Here is a 12865-nt window from a genome sequence, read left to right as displayed (position 1 = left end):
GGAAGACTGTGGTTGAAATCTTGCTTCAGACCTCTCTATACAAATCTCTCCCTCACCTGAAATCCTACAATACTTGTCAAGATCTTTCATTTTTTTCTACTTAATCACATACTGGCTGTGAGTCATTTAAGCTTCATGAATCTAAATCGTCTCTGAATCTAGATGATAAATTCCCTTAAAGGAAAATATTGTGTCATGCTGAGCACACTAGAAAACACTCAAATTCTTGAATGAATTCTCAGTTAGATAATAAGCTCCTTGAGGGCAAGAATTGTTTCATTTTCTTCTTGTATCCCTATAACTTAGCACAATGCCTCGCTTAATACATAATTGTTAATAATTGCTTATGGGCCCAATATTCAAGGCTATACTTCAAGCTAGTCTATTTTAATTCAAACAAATAAATCAAAGAAAATACACAAAAGAAGTGCAATTCACAATGGCCAGTTTTAGGGAATCAATCCTCTGCCTAAATTATTTTTCATAAGAACCCCTCTGTTCCTTCTTCCATATCCCAAGTACTTTCAGGCACCACTTCATTTATTCCTTCCTTCATCTCAGACTTTGGTGATGGGTCTTTGTTGTTGTGGTGGTTTGTTTTGAGGGACAGAACTGAATTTTGTGGGGACTTGGTGTGAATACTAAAGAGAAAAGTACCATATATCTTGTCTCTAAGAGAGAGGCAGCTGAGTCCCATTCAAGCAGGAAGAAAGAAGTCAAGATGAAAGACTACAGTGACTCTGCTGCCCCTAAAAGCTTACAGCAGGATGTGTCACGTTTCCTGCTTGTACACCTGAAGTAGTCATTTCTGGGAACACAATATATATCGGCAAACACTTAAAACATACTGGAGGTTTTAAAAATTATGCTTAAATTCTAACCCTAACTGCCCCCCAGTGCATGCATGTATATAGTTGGACAAATAAGTACTTAATAAATCCTATTTGACTGACTAACTTTAGACTTAGAGTAATGGTTTTGTTGTTGTCATAATTCTCTCCCTCCCCACCAAAAATATTGAAGGACAAAAGATTCGTTCCTGTGTTCAACAGGCATATGGACTCAAAGAACTTTAGAACTGGTAGAGAGCTTAACAACCATCTAATTCAACCCTGATCCCACCCCACCCCCTCTCCCCACATTCTGCAAATAAAGAAACTTGAGGCAGAGGGAGAGGATGTAACTTTGCCAAAGTCATATAGGAAATATATAGTAAAATGCCTAGTATAAAGTAAATGCCCACTCTACCTACTACCCAGCTAGCTAGTTTTCATGAGCACTTAATAAATGATATCTCTTTCTCTGTGTGTCTCTCTCTCTGTCTCTGTCTCTCTCTCTCTGTCTGTCTGTCTGTCTGTCTTAAATCAGTGCTCTTTATACTAGATTACTGAAACCCCAATGTACTTTTTTCTGAGATAGCTGCCTGACACTCCCTTTCCCCCTTTTAACAACTTCCACCCTGATGTTGACACTTTTCCTTATTTAGTGTGCTCTGGCTGGCCAGACCCTCTACTATGGCAGCCCGTGTAGATCTGCCTTTCCCAGGCGGGGCCCTACTGTATGGATCTTTCCTGAACTCCTCTCCCCATCAAATATTTCCTCATCTTTTATTCCTTAGGTGACCACCAGTCAATCTACTGAACTCCTCAGTACTGACTGTATGCTAATTAACAGGTTCACCTCTTACTCTTACATCTGACCATTCTAACAGAGGTGTTAGAAAGAGCATTGAACTCTGAGTCAAAAGACCTGGCTCCAAATCCTACATCTGCCACTTGTAAGAATCAGACTATCATGGAACATTAGAGCTGAAAGGAACCCAAGATAATATCTAATCCAATCCCCTCATTTTACAAATAAAAAGACTGTGATAAGGTTAAAGTGGCTTGTCCAGGATCAAATAGCTAGTGAATAACCTAGGATTTGAACCCAGATGTCCTGATTCCTAGGCCTAGATATTCTCACCTTCACCCCATTGGTGTGGCAGACAGATCACTGGACAGGGAATCAAGAAATCCTGCCTAAGAGTTGTGTGACCCTAGCCAAGTCATTTAGAATCTCAGCCTTAGTTTCCCCATGTGTAAAAGGATAATGATAAGAATACCTACTTTTACAAAGTTGTTGTGAGGATCAAATGAGAAGATAAGTGAATGGTGTTTTGCAAACCCTAAAACATTATCTAAATATTAGCTATAATAATAATAAGCATTATCATTATTACGTGACCTTGGGCAAATCACTTAGCCTTGCTTACCCTCAGTTTACTTGCTTTATTTTACATATGAGGAAACTGCACCTCCATGAGGCAGCCAGGAGACACAATGGATAGAACACTGTGCTCATGGTCAGGACGACCTGAGTTCAAATCCAAGCCCCTTATACTTTGTAGCTGTGTGACTCTAGGCGAGTCACTTAAGCTGTTTGCCTCAATTTCCTCAACTGTAAAATAGGGATAACAGTATTTAACTTGCAAGGTTATTGTGAAGATCAAATGAGATAATATTTGTAAAAAAAAACAGAACACTTAGCACATAATAGGTTCTTAAGAAATGCTTGTTTCCTTCCTTCTTACATAGAGGTTAAGTGAATTGCTTAAGTTAATATGGCTTTAAGTGTCTGACCTGAGACTAGAACCCAGGTCTTAAGATTCGCTCTTCAGAGCCTTTTCTAATCTCTAATTGCTTTAAGTGAATGTATTTTTCTTCTACACACATTGTAAGCTACTTAGGGACACAGTCTATATCTCACTACATCAGCAATTCTCAAACTTTTTGGTCTCAGGACCCCTTTATACCCTTAAAAATTACTGAAGACCTCCCTCCACCATGAGATTTTATGAATGTGGCTTACATCTATCAACATTTACTATAATAAGAATTAAAACACTTTAGCATTATTATGAAAAAAATTCTAACCTCACAACCCCCTGAAAGGGTCTTGGGAACTCTCTGGACCATACTCTGAGAACCACTGAACTATGCTTATGTATTTCTGATTATCAGAGCTGGGCCCACAGCAGGTGGTCAATAAATATTTGTTGCATCAAATGGAATCAGGCATTTGATAAATGTCAAACTGAATGTTTTTATTTTCATTATCCTGCTTTGGAATTTGCTTTTCTTTTAAACATATTGTGATTTTTACTTCATGAGGATAATCTCCTCTCAAGCAGGGGAACAGTCTGCCAAAGCCATTTATTCAGAAATGCCAAAATCAACAAGAAAAGAAAGGGAAGAATACTGACTGAAACTGGAAAGTCTGGCCTTCAAGAGAGGAATCAAAAAGGATAGATTATAAACTGGAGAGCTGTAGTGAAAAAGCCACCAAATTTGAAGGCACTATTATACTAGAAGAGAGGCCACTAGAGAGGGGGCCAACCTTATAATCAAGAAGACCTGAGTTCTAGTTCTGCCACTCACACACATTGACTGGGTGACCTGGGGAACATCTCAGCGCCTTAGGTGACTCTGTAAGGCCATAAACTCAGTTGCTGATCCCCACCAATGGGGGAGTTCCCCAAACTATGAAATCACCGGATGGAGCCAAAACCAAACAAACATTATGCCCTTGAACTAAGCATGTTAGTATTTAGGAAAGATACATAGGGAGGGTGCCTAATTGTTTCAGCTACATAATAAGCTTTGTTTACTTTTTTTCTGAACCTTATCTTTACATAAATGTAAATGTCTGCATTGGAGAAGAACAATAAGCAAATTCACCAAGGTTCCCCAGTTATTGCCACTTTGAAGGGCAATGATTTGTGTTCTAGGAACTTGGGCTTTGATTATAAGTATAGAAAAATGTTGACTGAGCCTGGATCCCTGCTATGAAACACAAGGTATTGCATTTAAAGATACTGGTCTAAATTGAAGTCAACTCTCTTTGCTGCTCATGATAAGCTTCAGAGAATAATGGGGCAGCCTTTATGTTGGAAAATCCTGGGTTGTCTTGGTTCTTATGTTTACTACCTAGGTGACCATGGACAAATCCCTTTATTCCTCAGTGTACCAGTAAACAGCCCACTAAGACTGTACAGTATAGCTAAGGTTCCTAGCTGCACACACTAGTGGGGGTGGGGGGTGGGGGAGGAAGGTGGTAGTCTACATCTGGCAGATAAAATCACAGATTTCAACTCCATCATTAAAAACAAAAAAAAATCTTCATAGTTGTAGTTTTACTTTCAGAAGAACCCTTGACTTTAAAAAAAAATTGGTCTTTATCATACAATTAGAAACAAGACCCTAATGAAGGAATTCATTCTTCATTCTTCCCTATGTTCTTTCAGCCTTTAGGTATGACATAACTGAATTCTAGTTCAGCAATTTACTAACTATATGACCTGTGTAAGTCACTGAAATTCCCTGGCTCTAATTTCCTAACCTGTAAAATAAAAGAGTCAGCTTGGGTTGGATGATTTCTCAGGTCCCTCGAAGTCTAGCATCCAATGTACTTCTATACATCTTGTTACCCCCACATTCTACAATGTAGATTGTCCCACCTATTTTCTGTGCTTAGTAAATGTTGCCAACAATCTACTTGAGTTTTCTCTTTACTCAAAGTCAGTATCCAATCCAAATCTCTTGTTTGGAAGGAAATCAGTTGCTAGCATTTATTTTTGTTTTAGTAACTCAGTGCACCTTCGCACTTCCTGATGTAGGGCGGGACAGGAAGAGGAAATACCAAAAATACTGCAAGACAGGCTAGTCTCATGGCATTTCCAAGTGACAGAAACCAGAAGCAATGGAAATTTGCTTAGGAAACTCCAGACAGTGAATTTCAGTTTGAGTGGAGCCTGGGATTCTAGTGGCCCAGAAGAGTTAATTCCACTTCCCAAAGAGCTGAACACTTTTAGACAGTAGTTTATTTCCAGGGAGTCTCTGACTCCAGAGTCATTTCTTCCAAATAAAACAAAATAATTTAGAAGTATGTCATCAATTCCTCTCCATGATATCAACAAGCAGCTACCCAGTAGATGTTCCCTTGCTATATGAAGATGATGAAGCCATTTTCCCTAATGATACTAAAGTATGGCCAACTGGCTAAAGTAAGGGATCTGGAGTCAGGTATGTGATGCTGACTGAGCCTGCTTCCTGAACTGGAAAGACAGACGGTGATCATAGTGCTCACTTAACAGGGCTGTTTTGAGAATCAAATCAGATAATGTATGTTAAACACTTAGCAAACTGTATAAATGTGAGCTATTATTGCCGTGGGAAATTTACACAACCTCTCTGAGCCTCAAGCAATAAAATCTAAGAGTTATAGATGGGTGGAGATCTTTGTTGGTAACGAAATCTCCATACCAACAAAATCAAAGATCTTTGACGGGCTAACATGGTTAATAACAGCTCATATTTACACAGTGATCTATATGATTTACAAAGCACTTTCCTCACAACCATCCGATGAGATGGGTAATGCACATGCCTCTTTTCTAGATTGCTAAATGAGGAAAATGTACTATTTGTCTTTGTAGCTTGTGAATGCCAGAGTCAAAATCTGAACCTGCATTTTCATATTCACACCATAATGAAGTGTTTATTGTGCTCTAATCACACTCCTCCACCTAGCTTTTCCTGGATCAAAGAGCTATAATTCTGAGGCAGATGGAAGAAGTTGTAGGTAGAAGTCAGTCATCTTGGAATCAAGGTTTACACTATGGAAAAGGCACAATTCACCTCAACACACCTGATGTGTTAAAGGTCTATTCTGTACTAGACAGCTAGTCAGAAAGAAAGCTGGAGTTTTGACTGGAATCCCTGATTTCAAGGAGCTTACATTCTGCTAAAGGGCATGTACCAGTGCCAGAAGCAAAGGGATAGTCCAAAGTATCCTTGGAAAAACTGAGAAGGGAGAAGTCATAGAGGTAGCAACTAGCTGGTTCTAAAAATTCTGAGGGGATGAGGAGGAGGGAGTTCATTTAAGACATGTTTGAATGAAAGAAAGTGAGAGGTGGCATGTTGATGTCTAGGGTTGGCTAATCCAGCATGGCTGGAAAATAAAGTATATGAAGTGGAAGGAAATATGAGGCTGGATAGGTAAGCTGGAACCAGACTGTGGAAGGTATCAATTGCCAGGCTAAGGAATTCAAATTTTATCCTAGAAGCAGGAGTAAACCAGTAAGGATTTCTGAGAGGGAAAGTGTCACAGTCAATCCTGTGCATTGGGAATATTAACTTAGCATATGTAAAGGAAAGATTAAAGAGCAGAGAGACGGGAAACACTGCCAGCAATTAATAGGCTATTTCAATAGCAGAGATAAAAAGAAGGGATGAGGCCCAGAAGTAGAGTAGTGGCTTTGGGGATTGTAAGAAAAGGCTAAATCTTGTAAAGTGCCATTTAATAGAGATGGTTATGAGAGGTAAGGAAGAGAAGAAAGTCCAATACGATTTCATGGTTTAGGGAATGATGACTGGGAAGGTGGTGGCACTGTCAACAGATAGAAAGAAGCCTACAGGAAGTCAGAGATTGAAAGGAAGGTGATGAATTTAGCTTTGGACAAATGAAGCGTCGTGAGTCAGTGGAAGCAGCACTGTCTCTAGGGTCAGAGGAACAAATGCTACCTGTGTGTTGTTGGGCAAGTCACTTAACCTCTCTTGGACTAGATGGTTTCTGAGGTCTCCTCCAGTTTAAAGGATCTATCAGATGCCATTGGGACATCAAGGTAGTGATGTTCAGAAAGGCAGTTAGAGATGGACATATGGAACTGAACAGAAACACACTTAGGGGAATTGGTATCCTCGCTTTATAGAGAACAGAAAGGGCCCTCCTCACCTTCAAATGATATGTTGTTACTGAGCTGGGAAGTTAAACCACCCAGATTCTCTGGCAAAAGTTGTAAGAACTAGAGCAGAGTGAAGTGAGCAGAACCAAGAGAACAATTCATAAAACAACAACATTGTAGGAAAAAAAATAACTTTGCAAGACTTCAGAATTCTGACCAATGCATTCACCAACTCTGATTGCAGAAGACCAATGATGAACCATGTTCTTCCCCACCTGAGAGGCAATGGACTCAAAGTGAAGAATGAGATATACATTTTCGGACATGGCCAATATTAGTAATTTGTTTTGCTTGACGATGTAATTTTGTTACAAGGGTTTTGTTTTCCTTCTTTTTTTTTCCAATGAGGCAGGAGGAGGGAAGGAGAGAAAGGAGGAGAAATAGGGTTTTCCCCTCACTTCTGCCAAAGGACGAGAACAGAAGGAAGGCCAGAAGAAATCAGACACAACAAGCAGGACGGCTTTGAAAGTTACACGCTGAATTTACAATATACTTTAAAAAGAAAAGCAAACTCTACATAATAGAGATTCAGTTTCATGTACAAACCTGTCCTGCTCTACAATGTATATGTTCATGCTCATTTGATTTGGGGTTTCTTAAGTTCGTAATTTTTTAAATGAAAGAAAAAAAAAAGACCAGGTTCTCATTCTAGCTCTGGTCCTAACTAGCTAGGTAGTCTTGAGCAAGTCACTGAAGCCCTCTAGGCCTCAAATTTCTCATAAATAAATGAGGTCCTAGGATTCTAAGTTACCCTTCTAGATCACTGGTTCCAAAAATAAAGTCCTTGGATTTTTTGAGATTTATTATAGCTTGTCTGAGAATTCTCCAGAAAAAAAAATGGTGCATCCTTCTGATGTCTGGGCCCCTGATGCCCATGAGGCAGAAAAGGAGGGAAAATATATGAGGGGAAAAATGAGAGAGAGAGACCAGGGAATTTAGTTATAGATTCATAAGATTAAAATTACAAGAGAATTTAGAGAGATTATCTATTCTAACTACTTCATTTTCCGTTGAAATTTGGAATGCATTGTCTCCATCTCAGATTCTTAAAATCCCTATTCACAACACAGCTCAGGTGCCATGACTATTGTAGGCCTCACCTAATCTCACTCATTTGTTGTCCCCATCTTGAAATGATCTTATATTATCTATATCATACCCACTTATCTGAGTACATGTCATCTCTCCTTAGAGTAAACTCCTGGAAGACAGAGATTATTTCCTTTGTTTTGTCTTTATATTCATCAAAAAGGATTTATTGTGTTGGGAGCTATATTAGGCAGTGGAGATACAAAGACAAAAATTTTGGAGATTGAAAGAGATAGGAAGGGAGAAAAGAGTGGTCTTGAACAGCAGTTGGTTTTTTAATTTTTCCATCAAAAAACTCTTTAGCCTTTGTATGGCATAGTGGAAAGGGTCCCTATCCTCATGGAGCTTACAGTCTAGCCTGGAAAGATAAGTACGTATAGAGATATATACAAACGATATAAAATAATTTGGGGGCGATGGGGCACTAGAAGTTGGGGAAATCAGGAATTGTTTCATGTAGAAGGCAGTGTTTGAGCTGCAACTTGAAGGAAAGGAAGGGTTTTCAAGAGGCAGAGGAGAAAAGGACGTGCATTCCAGGCATGGAGGACAACAGCCAATGAAAAGGTGAAGAGTTGGCAGAGTGCTATGTATAATGCACCAGGAACAGTTAGAAAGTCAGTTTGGCTGGACCATAGTGTCTATGAATGGAGAGCGATGTGTCATTGGGATGAAAAAGTTGGTTGGGCCCTAGTTTTAAAGAGTTTGAAATACCTATAGAGGAATTTATATTTGATTCTAGAAGTTACAGGGAGCCAGTGGAATGTACTGAGTAGGAGAGGTATATAGTCAGTCTTAGGAAAATCCCCAGCACAGTGCTTATACACTTACTAGCTACCTGTTGAGTTGAAATGAATTGCTTAAAATCACACGGGCAGTAAGAATTAAGATTTGAACCTGGGTCTTTAGACTTCCAATTTGACTGTTCTTATTCCATGCAAAGGCCGAAGGAAAAATAGAAAACTAATTGCTGTTCACCACCATACCCTTCTTTTCTCCCTCCCAATCCCTCTTCACCTCCAAGATATTTGTCACCTAAACTCACCTTGAAGAGACCAGCTGAGACCTGAGACCTTTGATTTTCCAATCTGAACTCGAATATACCCTCCCTAGGTATTCTAAAGCTCTATTTCTGAAAATCTGCTCTACCATGCCTAGCGAGGACAGAGGAAATGCAGAAACTTGGAATTTCCTTTCACCCGATGCTCAAAAGAAGCAATCCAAATTTTACATGTAAAAATGTCCTTTTCTCTCCATTCTCACATGCTAAATATGAATAGTCAGTCATTCAGATATCTCATGGATTGGGGAAGGGAGGCGGGAAGAAGAGATGCTTCTTTTACAAGAAACATGAGGACTGAAAATCAAGAGAACGTCATATAGTACATTATGTTCTGGGACAGTGCCATGCTGTGGACTCTGCAGTGTATGTTTTTCACTGAAAGCACTGAATAAAGTAATTTCCTCTGTAATAAGTCACAAAATTTATTTTTCAGATCAATCTGTAGGTTTTATAGGTAGAATCCAGAACTTCATCAGGATTTTGTAATGAGTTACAACTTACAAGTTATGTAATGTTACCTTTTGGGTTTTGTTTGTTTGTTTGCAAAGAGGCTGTTAAAAAAGACTGTAAAATAATAAAGATTCAAGATCCCTGACAGCATCAAGAGCTGGAACAGAAACACTTGCCTAAAGCAAAGCTAAAGTCATGAAATATCCCAATATGCTTGGTACATAATGATACTGGGAAAGAACCTTTATGGCTAGCTCCAGAGCTGCAAGATTGCAAGATGGCACAGAAGATACAATAGACTAAGATTCAACCAGGAGACCTGGATTCTAGTCTCAGTGCTAATACTAGTTATTCATGTGACCCTGGGAAAGTCACTTAACCTTTCTGTGCCTCTGTTTCCTCATCTGCAAAATGAAGGGGTTGGATTCAGCTTCTAAAGCCCCTTCTAACTTTATACCTATGATCCTCTGAATCACTTTTCCTCTCTGCATCTCAATTTCTTTCACTAAAGAAAAATAGGGAATGGACCAGATGTTCTTAAGATCTTAGCAACTCTAATATTCCATGATTTTGATATCAAACATTCAAGGAAACATCCTCATCTCCAGCGGAATCCATAAAAATGCTCTTTGAAAGGCAGCATATTAAGGGTTTCCCCATGAGTTAAGATTACATGAGACAAGGATTATATAAAAGATGAATACATTGTACAATATCAAAGCATTCCCCAGCAACACATTACCCCAAACTTATCCCCCAAATGAATCTTGCCAAAAATAATCTGGTTGATTGCAAGAAAAATATACCACTTGGGCATCTTCCCACTTAATTACCAATTGTATGACTATGTCTGAGGCATTGGGCAGATTCAGATTGGTCTTCATTTTGTCTTTATCTCTCTAGTACCCAGGTGGTGCTTTGCACAGTAGGCATTTAACTAATGCTTGTGGAATTAAACTGGATTCTTCTAGAGCACCCAGTCTGTGAACTTTAAAAAATATATTGACAATGGTATGTCAACATGAATGGTTTCCTTTGTAATCCTATGTATTATATTTTGTGCAACTAAAAACATTCTGGGAAGGAATCCTCAGGCTTTCCCAGACTGCAAAAAAGATCCAAGACCCAAAAAGGGTAAGACCCCTCTGATCCAGAGAACAAACTAGTGACATATAGGATCAAATTTAGGATCAAATCGTATGACTCTATGCTTTAGAACTGAAAGAGGCTTTCAAGATTTTTTTAGGCCAACCTCTTCCATTTACAGTGATAGAAACTGAGGCCCTGAGAAGTGAAATGACTTGGCCAAACGTCACAGAGTTTAAGTACACAGCAGAGCCAGGATTAGAACCTAACTCTTCAGATAGAAAATGCAATTAAAAAAAAATCTATCACAATGCATTTAAGAGCGTTCAACTTACTACCCAGGGAAAACATGCATAATATACAAAAGAATTCAGCAAGAGCAAGTATTGCCCCAGGAATTTAAGAATAAACTTAAAACACTAGACTGGGCGTCTGTTGTTTTTTAAATTCCACATAACAGAACTGAAAATTTAAAGTTTCAATAAATTGTAAGATGGAAAAAACAACCCACTTCCCACGTCGTCCTAAACAACTTTCAACAAAATCCAAGTCAGTTTCAACAAGTTACAACCCCATGTCTTGCTTTTAGATCAACACCTCTGGGAATCTGTAACAGGGATGGGGGATCTCTGGAGCAGAAAACAAACAATGCACTCCCGGAGTTCTTTCTCCTCAGCTGCCGGGGCAAAGACTGGAAAACATTCCTGTCCGGGCTAATCAGACTATGGAGGGGAAAAAACAGCTGTCAACTAATACAGAGGTGAAGCCTTTCAGAGTTTTGCTTCTGGAACCTCATGCACTTGTGGGAAAACTCCATTGCTGATGAGTTTGGAAGCTTTCTGATTGCTCATTTGGGGGAATACTTGAAAAAATATATTAAAATATTCCCTTTCACCAGCCTTTTTCAACGCCTACAATCATATCCCAGTTGGGCTTCCCGCCCTTCCTTACACCTCCCTCCCCCTTACCCTGTAACTCACCAGGACTTGTGCATCTGTATTCCCAGTCCAAGCTTAGGCATCCAAGCTAAATCCATCATTATTCCATCTTGGGCTAAAACTCAGCCTCCCCCCAGCAGCCGAAGCATACCATGTTTCTGCAATACTTCTTCCCTGTGCGTGTGTGTATGTAGTGTGCTCTTGGGTCGGATATTAAACTGGATTCCAAAGGACGGTTATCCTGAGAGTTTGGGGTCCTGCGAGTGGGGCTTTATGCCCATTAATGCACCGCACGGTAAGGAGGCACTAAAACTCAGAAGAACTAGCAGGAAAGGAAAATCGACCATGTGAGCAGGAGGAGGGAAAAAGAAAGGAAAAGAGAGGGAGAAGGGAGGGGAGTGGGTGGAAACCCACCACCCAACCAAGCTGCTCAGTGGATAACCCTCGGGTTGATAGCAAGGATTTCAGGAAATCCAGACACTTAAACAGGAAATCTGAATACTGAATAAACATTCCATCATGTCCGCAGATACACGGCACCGCGGGCTGGTCAGTCTCACTTTAACCCTTCCCCTGCCGCGCACTCCGGAGCGCCCGACTCACTCCCGGCTCACTCCCGGCTCCCCCAGCCCCCCGCCCACCCGCCCGCCTACCTTTGTAACTCGAGCTCACCAGAAGGGGTCAAAACAGTTCCTGAGTTCTATTCACTGTGAACGGCTCTGGGAAGCCCTTCTGCAACACACCCCTTTTCTCCTCCCCCCCCCCCCCCCCCCCCGTGCCCCTGCCTCTGTCCCTGCCCTTGCCCTTGCCCTTGTCCCAGCCCCTGCCCCAACTCCAGCCCCAGCAGCCCCTCCCCCCTTCCAGCTTAAACTTTCCTGACAATAGTTTTTTCCTGATGCTCCTCACTTCCCAAGCTCATTGGTGTACATTTTGTGCTCAGAAATGAGTTGTTCTCAAGATGCCCATCTACAGCAGCAAGGCATTTAAAGAACAGACCTTTTTGCTCCTGGATCCCAGAAGGCATTTCAGTCTGAGAATGATGTGCTGGTTTAATGTGGGTTTTTTTTTTTAAATTCTTTTTTTTTTAGTTCCTTTTTGCCACAATTGACATTTCTTGGAGCTCTTTTCAACTCTTCTTTCTGCCTTTTAAAAAAAAATTGTTGTTGTTGTTAATTCTGGGGCTAGTACCAAGGGGGAACTCGAGGGAAGGGCACTTCCAAGCCAGGAAAAGAGAAAAGTCCTTAGAGAGAAAGAGTGCTCATAATATGTGTGTATGCTGTCGGTTTCCCATGCACCCTCTCTCTCCACCTCTCCATCTCTGTTTTGTGTTCCCTTGTGAATGGATGTGTGACTCTTTGCTTTTTGTGGCATTTCACAAACTGCTTGTTGCCTGGTTAAGCGATGCTGAGCCTCAAGAGGTAGAGCTGGGCTCTTAACCTCATGAAACCTGAAACCAGG

At 40.3% G+C, this 12865-nt stretch overlaps 1 protein-coding gene across 1 annotated transcript in view; it reads right to left on the bottom strand.

Moving 5' to 3' along the window:
* The window catches only part of ASAP1 (ArfGAP with SH3 domain, ankyrin repeat and PH domain 1), a 478196-nt gene extending 466509 nt beyond the window's left edge, over positions 1-11687 (bottom strand). The window contains exon 1 of the mRNA XM_036755612.1: positions 11450-11687. The gene's annotated coding sequence lies outside the window, so the exon portion shown is untranslated. The remainder of the gene's footprint in view (positions 1-11449) is intronic.
* Between the last annotated feature and the right edge of the window lie 1178 nt (positions 11688-12865).

The sequence above is a fragment of the Trichosurus vulpecula genome, chromosome 1 (assembly GCF_011100635.1).
Source record: "Trichosurus vulpecula isolate mTriVul1 chromosome 1, mTriVul1.pri, whole genome shotgun sequence".
Taxonomy (NCBI): domain Eukaryota; kingdom Metazoa; phylum Chordata; class Mammalia; order Diprotodontia; family Phalangeridae; genus Trichosurus; species Trichosurus vulpecula.
Note: the sequence above shows the minus strand (reverse complement) of the source record. Positions and strands in the feature narration are given on the sequence as shown.